This window comes from Cryptomeria japonica, chromosome 5 (assembly GCF_030272615.1).
Source record: "Cryptomeria japonica chromosome 5, Sugi_1.0, whole genome shotgun sequence".
Classification (NCBI taxonomy): domain Eukaryota; kingdom Viridiplantae; phylum Streptophyta; class Pinopsida; order Cupressales; family Cupressaceae; genus Cryptomeria; species Cryptomeria japonica.
The window spans coordinates 806,848,183-806,856,207 of record NC_081409.1 but is presented as its reverse complement, the minus strand read 5'-3'; positions in this window follow the sequence as shown (position 1 = coordinate 806,856,207).

The window sequence follows — 8,025 nt, the reverse complement described above, 5'->3', positions numbered from 1 at the left end:
CCAACGAACAAGACTCAATCACAATAACTAAGACCTCCTACACTTTTGGCTAAATAAAACCATGGCGTGTTAACTTATGCAATTTCTTCATAAATTTTAGCTTCAACTACTCTTGACATTAAATGCTACAATGGATCCTCTCAATGAAAATATACCAAGGAAAGATGGATTAACTCCTCATTATGGCTTTAACCTTAGTTTCTATGCATCTATGAACTTCATTGAGGGAAGAGGGATTTCTATACTACTCCTACTCCTAATGCAGAAAGGAAATAACTTTGAATATGATTTAGAACCAACAAAACTAGCATTTGAAAAATAATGACTAGTGTGAAAGAGAGGGCAACAGAGTCACATAAAAGATTATCTAAGTTGTTGCATCATAAACATGCTTTGAAGACCTTTGAATGCTACTAACTTGTAATAGCATAGTCACATAAGCAATAACATCTGATCATACTTATTAATCCATTTGAAAACACAAAAATCCCATCATACTCATGAAAAGCATTTAGTCCATTCTGTAAATGGAAGGCAATCACACAATATAACTCAAGACAACAAATGTGCTTGAAGACTGAGGATAATATTTGATTATTTCACTCAGAAACTTACATTTCAAAATGGATACAATCATCAAACACCATAAGACTAATAAATATATTGCAAAGCATAAGATTCAACAACAAAAAACATGCTTTTAGCTCGCTACAACTAACTAAGAACACTAGACAAAAGTTTTTATGAGACATTGTCTGCCACAACAGAAAATCAGAGTTGGAGCCCTTTACAATGAGAAGAAAAGTTGATATATAGACAAGAGAAGAAACCCAATTTCAACCCTAGAATGCATCAAGAATTGACACCTGTCATTGTTCTTCTGAGTCCTCAGATTTGAATCTTCCTTATCTTTTCCAAAATTGGGTCCATAATCTGCAAAAAATAACTGAAAACGTGACACTTGAATCTCTGAGAAACAACCATGTTGTTATCTATCATATTCATAGTTGCCTTTGCTCACAAAATTCCCACTATTTACAACTGTACTCCTATTGGAAGCATGCACTGAAAATCAAAAAAATTGCTTCATTAGAATATCTGCAAAGCCACCCTTATTCAATGCCTCACTGCTTGCCAAATTTGGATGCCTCTTGATCTCGGACATGTAACTAACTTCTTGTCCCTGAGGTGCAAAAATAGCCTCCTTTCTTGGAAGTTGAAAATTTCCCCTTTTGGAGAAGACACCTTTGACACTCAGGTGCACATTTCAACTCTCTGCAAATAAATATCAAAGAACACATCCTTTTCTTGAAAATGACACCCCTATGGTTACTTTATACATTACTTGCATACATTCAAAAAATAACCCCCATTCTATGTTTGACGTGTTCTCATAGTCATATCCAAGGTTCTCTTCTAGTTCATCCAGAGATGATGCTGGGAAAGGTCGTGTGATCCACCCTTACCCACCTAGTGTATCGTCTCATAAATATATACATTTCATCCCCCCATCAGCGCTATAATTTTCCTGCAAACACACTGTGTGTATTCTACAATCGATGCATCTATGAAATTCGATAAAACCATATTCTAGCATGGCCAAAAATGATGGAGAGAAAAGTCATGGACTTTGGCACCTAAACCTTCATTCTCTGCGACTACGTTTAGATCTGCTGGAACCATCAGAGCCACATAATTTTGTTAAAAACCCTTTATGCTTTGGTGGATATTTTATTATGCTCTAAGGGCCCCATCATGATTTATAAATTTCTTCACACTGGGCATAAAAATCCACACATAAGATAACCAACCTTCATGGATTAAACATAGTTTGAGCGCAATCGTCACACAGTCGGGATGATGCATTCAATCACTGCATCACACTACAAAATCCCTAAAAAAATTGATACATGTGAATATATTTGCCCTATTCTCGCATTTTACATGGGCTACATTTTGGTTTTAGCTTTTCATTTTTTTCTAATCTTGAGCCTTATCTTTGGTTCATCTTTGGACCCCCGAGACAACTTACTTACTTCAGCATGTGACACAAAAGTTACCCCCGGGCATCATTGGAGTATATATTTTTACCCCCAGGGCAACTTAATCCTCGTTGTTTCATCCCCTAGGCCTTCACTTTGGCCCCTCTAAATACCCCCGAGGTGACTTATTTGTTCTCATTTTTTGTCTCAAAGTTATCCCGACGAGGCTCCAAAATTTTTGCTTCCTCTGTCGAGCTTCCAAGTTACCTCGGGCGCTCATTTTGGCCTTCCTGAGTTACCTGGGGCAACTTTCATGACCACTCACTTAGGGAAAAATTTACCCTGGGGCCCTAAAAAATGGGCTCCAAATACCCCAAGGCAATTTCCATGGCCATCAGCTTAGGGAAATAGTTACCTCGAGGCCCTATAAAATGGGCTCCAAATACCCCCGGGGAAACTTCTTGCACTTTGGTCCCCACTTGGAGAAGTACCTCGGGGCTCCTCTGGTATGTAAAATTTTACCCCCGAGCTAACTCACTTCTTTGCTTTCCCTTGTAAAATTTAACCCGGGGCATAAACTTTTAAATTTAATTTAATTTAAAATGAAACATATATCATCCCCTAGGTAAATATAATATTATTTTCATCAATAAAATTATAAATATTTAAATATTTTAAGTGATAATAGTCATCTTATTTGTCATTCTTAGTTGGGCCCCAAAGTGGGCCCCATCAAAAAGTTTTTGTTTTCAAACAACTGACTGGGCCAAAATGCTCTACTATGCTAACTGGTTATGCCTTGGATATGAAAAATTTAGCCCAAGATTCTCATTTTTTACCACTCTGCAACTTTGACCTTCTGCCAAAAACACTTGAGTAGCCTTCAGAACTGTCCTTAAAAACTAACTGAAACATCCGACCAAGGCCTATGTGAAACTGGAGAAACGTAGGGATCATCAAGACGACATCCGACTCAAGCTTATGTGAAGTTGAACCTACTAGATCAACATGAGTAGTCTCTGAAACCTGATTTGAAAAAATATCAAATCACCACTTCACGAGCCACCATTTGGCACACTGTTATATGAATATACCCTAAAAATGTGTGCAAGAGGGTTTCACTTTATTAGGTCACATGTTCAAATTACTCACCCTCAAAGTTGGCTTCTCTGAATAACTGAATTGCTGACACTTGGAAACCCTAAAAAGTTGCATTTGGAATGGGCTTCAAAAATGGGTCAAATGAATAGGTGGGGGGCTACAAATTGGGGACATGATAGACAATTTTACAGAGAATCATGGGGTACAATTGATTTGGAAAGCAGATCAGCTAGGCATGAATTATAAATTTTCAAAGTGGGCTCCTGACTGTTGTTTGACAATGTTCAGTCGCAGAACTGAACTTTTTACAAATGGAACTGTCTTGGGAAATTTGATCAAACGGATTCATGGGGTCAAACCAGTTGGAATAGGGCTTTAAAAATTTATCGATAATCAAAGACAACTCTCTGTTTGGCATGATAGTCACCCATCAAAAATTTATTCTTGATCAAAGTAGGCTACTAAGAAAAATGGAAACATGAGTAACATGCAAACCTAACTTCAAGCCCTCCAAAGGAGATTTCAAAAAAACATCACACCTGATCATAGGAGGTTGGGAATAGAAATAGGGCATCTCCACAAGGTGTAAATTGAGCCTCGAAGAGGATTTTACATGAAAATGAACTGGCTCAAAACTAGAAGCCCTCAAACATGGCAACTTAGGCTTGTCCAAACAAGGGAAAACTGAGTGCAGATGGGCAAAAACTTACATGGGACTTCAAAAATCAGGCTTAAATTTTTGAGTCCCAACATTTACAATCAAGATCACTAAGAGGGGGGGATGATTCAGTGATCCACCAGAATTTAAATCCACACACTTATTCTTTATCCACCGATTATAAATGTATAATATAAAAGAAGATAAACATGCAACAAAGAATACACAAATCTATAACACTCAAATTTTTACGTGGAAACTCAGAAAGAGAAAAACCATGGTGGGGCTAGAACCCACAATATTCATATACTATGGCCAGGAGTACATAAATATTACATAAGTGGCAAATGCACTCACATTCAGGCTCACTACCTAGAGCTCACCGCTCAACTACAGTTGCCCAGAAGGCTGCAACCTTCAGGGAAGTCTCACTGAGTTATAATTTGTTTACAATGAGGAAATACAATGAAATGAACTCTCAATTCGAATTTGACTATGCAATAATGAGTTCTGATTAAGCATTGAATCTCTAGCTATCTTTCCTCTATTCAATACTTTATTTCTATCTTAGTCAGCTACCAGATGGTCTGTCAACCAAATGCACAAGTGAAATTGCACTCAATCTTGTTGGAAAAATGGTGTCTCAACATTTCATTTACATGAGGTTACTATTTATAGTAAGTTTTCATTTGAGTATGAAATGGTGCGAAATTCTCCCCGAAGCTTCTAGTTGGTTAGATAAGTATTCCAGTAAAGTTACGTCGCAAGATCACAGCTCGTTTTAAAGATATTAAATTTTTCATTTTGGAGGGGTCTAATGAAAGGTTTAAATTTGATTTTGAAGACTTTAAAGGCCCCAAAACACCCTGAAAAAGTGGGCATAAGCGGCATAGCTTTTTATGAGGCAATAGCATGTCTAGAACCTCCACTTGATCATCAAATAGAGAACTTGTTAAACACAAAGTACCACTGATAAGGGGGTGAATCAGTGGTTCCTAAACTCTTCTGACTTTTAAAGCAACTTCAAAATACCAGTTGTTATCTTAAGCACTAAACAATCAAATCTGTAAGACAAATGAGAATGCCAAAAGAGACAATCACACAAATGCAACCCACAACACCAGATGTATGAGGAAAACCCAATATGGGAAAAACCTTGGTGAGAAATGTTGTTGGAGAGTACTTGGTGAAGGAGCACCTAGTTTTGCTCATGCTCTCCATTTTTGAGTATTTTCTTGATTAAGTCTTGTCATAGGTTTCTAATGTTTCCTTAGGTTGTTATGAGTCTTTTCATGAGTGTTTGATCTCATTTTGTGCTTGGGAGATCAAGTTTTTCTTTGTAAGGTTTGAGTTGTTAGTTTTGTGCTCCTAGACCCAATAAGGCTAAAAAGAAAACATTTGCCTTATAAGCTTAGTTATACTTTGGAAATTATTGGATTATGTTTAGGAAGTGCTTGTTATCATGTCCAAATGTCTTAGGGAGGTTGGATATGTTTGCTTGTTCACTTTGCTACTTGGAGCAACAAAAGTTGTCATGTTTGCTTGTGCAAAATTGTCATTTTGAACATTTTCTTGTAAAAAAAAGACAAACATGCTATGTGTCCATATAGGACTTGGTAACTAATTCAAAATTCTATTTAAATACCTTCCTCTTCTTGGAAATGGTTAGCTTTTGAACTTCCAAAAAAAATTAATTGAAAGAGCAACTTTTCTGGTTTTTGAGATGGTTTTTTCTCCTTGGGAATAATAGTCCATACAGATTCTTGCCATTTCCATACTGTTCTTTTTGAATAGTTAACTTCTTTTATATTTCATGCTCTCCATGTAATTAGTTTTACAATTTGACATCTGGGAGTTGTTTGTAAATAATCTTTTTAGTTTTGTAAATTGGCTGCCCTGTCAAGGGTTTTGGGATCCAAAAATGCTTACACTTGACTAGTTCTAGGTCTGGGCTCCCAAAATGGACTTAGTCAAGTTTACTTGCACATTTATAGTGTATATATGTTCTACATTTTCGAAGGGTGTTGTTTGGAAGGTAGATGAAAGTTTTTACTAGGCAAGTTTTCCTAACTTGGCTAGTATGCCCTTAAAGCTCATGGTTTGGACTCAAAACACAATTTGAGTAATGCAAACAAAGAAAAGATGTCTACACACTTCCTTGTAATGGGTTGAAGATAATTGGTGCTCCAAAATAGTGACAAAGTTTCTTAAGTAATCAATTTCTTGTTCATGGCAGCGAGTACCCTATTTTAGGGGATTTTAATGGTTTTGAGGCAAAGACACCTTGTGGTTGAGTTAATGTTCGATGGAACTACCATAAATGTTTATTTTCCAGTATTGAGAATGTGTTTGGATGATTAGAAAACAAGGTCAAATTTTTTTTTTGAAGTTCCAAACACTCAAAATACTGAAATCACAGTGCATTGTTGTTAGAAGGGTTTTGATAGTCATATTGTTAGTTTTCCAGATTGTATGCCATCTGTTTGACATTATGCTTGAAGGGCATGGTTGATGGATAGGTTAAAATTATTTTGCAGAGGTGTGTATTGTGTAGGGAGATAAGGTTCAAGGCTATGGAGTGGTTTACCAAACTCTAAGTACCCAAACCCTCACAAAACCTGTGTTTTGAGGCTACAAAATAGGATAGTCATAAATTGACCTTCCCAAGATGTCTCTTAGCACAAATTCATGAATTTGACCAAAAGGGTACTCAAAAAAATTTACCCTTTTCAAAGATTCCAAAATGGGACTAAGTAATGAGCAAAATGGTGTTTCAGGAGGGCTAAAAGGGGCTCCTCCCTTGTAGCCCTATTTTGGAAAAAACTAAGAACCCGATTGAAGTAAGGTTTGTTGACCTTGAAAAACCTGTTGAAATCAATTAAAAAAAACTTTGGAAACCTTGTGAAGCCCTCAAAATTTCAGTTAAGAAATTTGGGGGTTTGGACCTAGTATGGTGGATGTGAGCAACATTGATAAGCTAACTCCAAATAAGGGGTTTTAACCAAGATAAAAGGGTAAACTTGCAATTATTCCTCAAAACATGTTTGAAAGCCTAAAAACTCCCAAATAATAGTAAATCCATATGCAAAGTGAGCAGAAGTCAAAGATTGGGAAAAGCATCTATTTGAGCAAGGTGGAGATGGTTTTGAGTAAAGGAAGCGAACTAAAACGATAGGGTGATTGCCTAAGAAGAGAAGTGAAGTGATGAATAGCTAACAATCAAAGTTGATATAGAAAACACACATTGAACACAAAAATTAACCAATTGGTTGATTTTAGTAAGTTTTAGACTTATTAGAAACTTCTCACTCAATCTCCCTATCACTACTACTCCAATCTAGCCTCACAAGTGAAACACTGAATTACAAAGATTTAGGGCACCAACCGAAGGAACACCAACCCCTTCTGATTTAGGGCACCAACCCAAGTAGCACAAACCCCTGCACCAAGCTTTAACTTGGTGATGTCTATTGAAATACAATTTAGATACAATTATTGCTTCTTGTTGCAAATGAATTCTGCAACTCTTGATCAAATAGGTCTCTATCGATTAATAGTCTTCTCTTCTTTACTAGATCTCACACTATTGGTTAATAGATAGCTCTCTCTGTTTCTTTGCCTCTCTTCTCTCTCTCATAGGCTCACAACCCACTGTGTCACACTTGGATGCCTTCTTGATCAATCACACTTCACCAGTTAGCTCATGTGTTAGACTTGCTATAGATATACTGGTACTCTATCACTATTGGTTAAACCCTCTTACCGGTTTGCCTGTTAACTCACTCTGCAACTTTCTTAAAATAAATTCTAAGGGAGATGATCCTTCTCTTCGCTCAAGCTCTCTTCACTCTTCATCTTTTTCTCAAGAATCTACCTTTTCTGTTTCGAGCTCATGTATTTATAATCATGGATTCACACCAAGAACTCATTCAAACACTGTTGTGTTAGGTTTTTCCTTCTCCAACTCGATCTGCATCCGATTTGATTTGATATGATTTTCCATGGATAAGATCTTCGTGACATCGCTCAATCACCAGCAAAGCTTCACATTCCAATGTGCATTTTCTAAATCTAGAGGTCTGCACCACGCTTTTCTGCTTTTCTCTGTCATTCACCATTAATGGCTTTGATGTTTCCTTCACCAAATAGGTACAAAGATAAAATCTTCTTGCAGGATCAGTTCATTTGCTTTGCCAGCTTTCCTTTCTCGAGCCGCAATGCTCTGGAATCCTCCATGACTTGTGGGTTCCTCATAAAAATGGACTTGCTTGCAGATTTGTTACA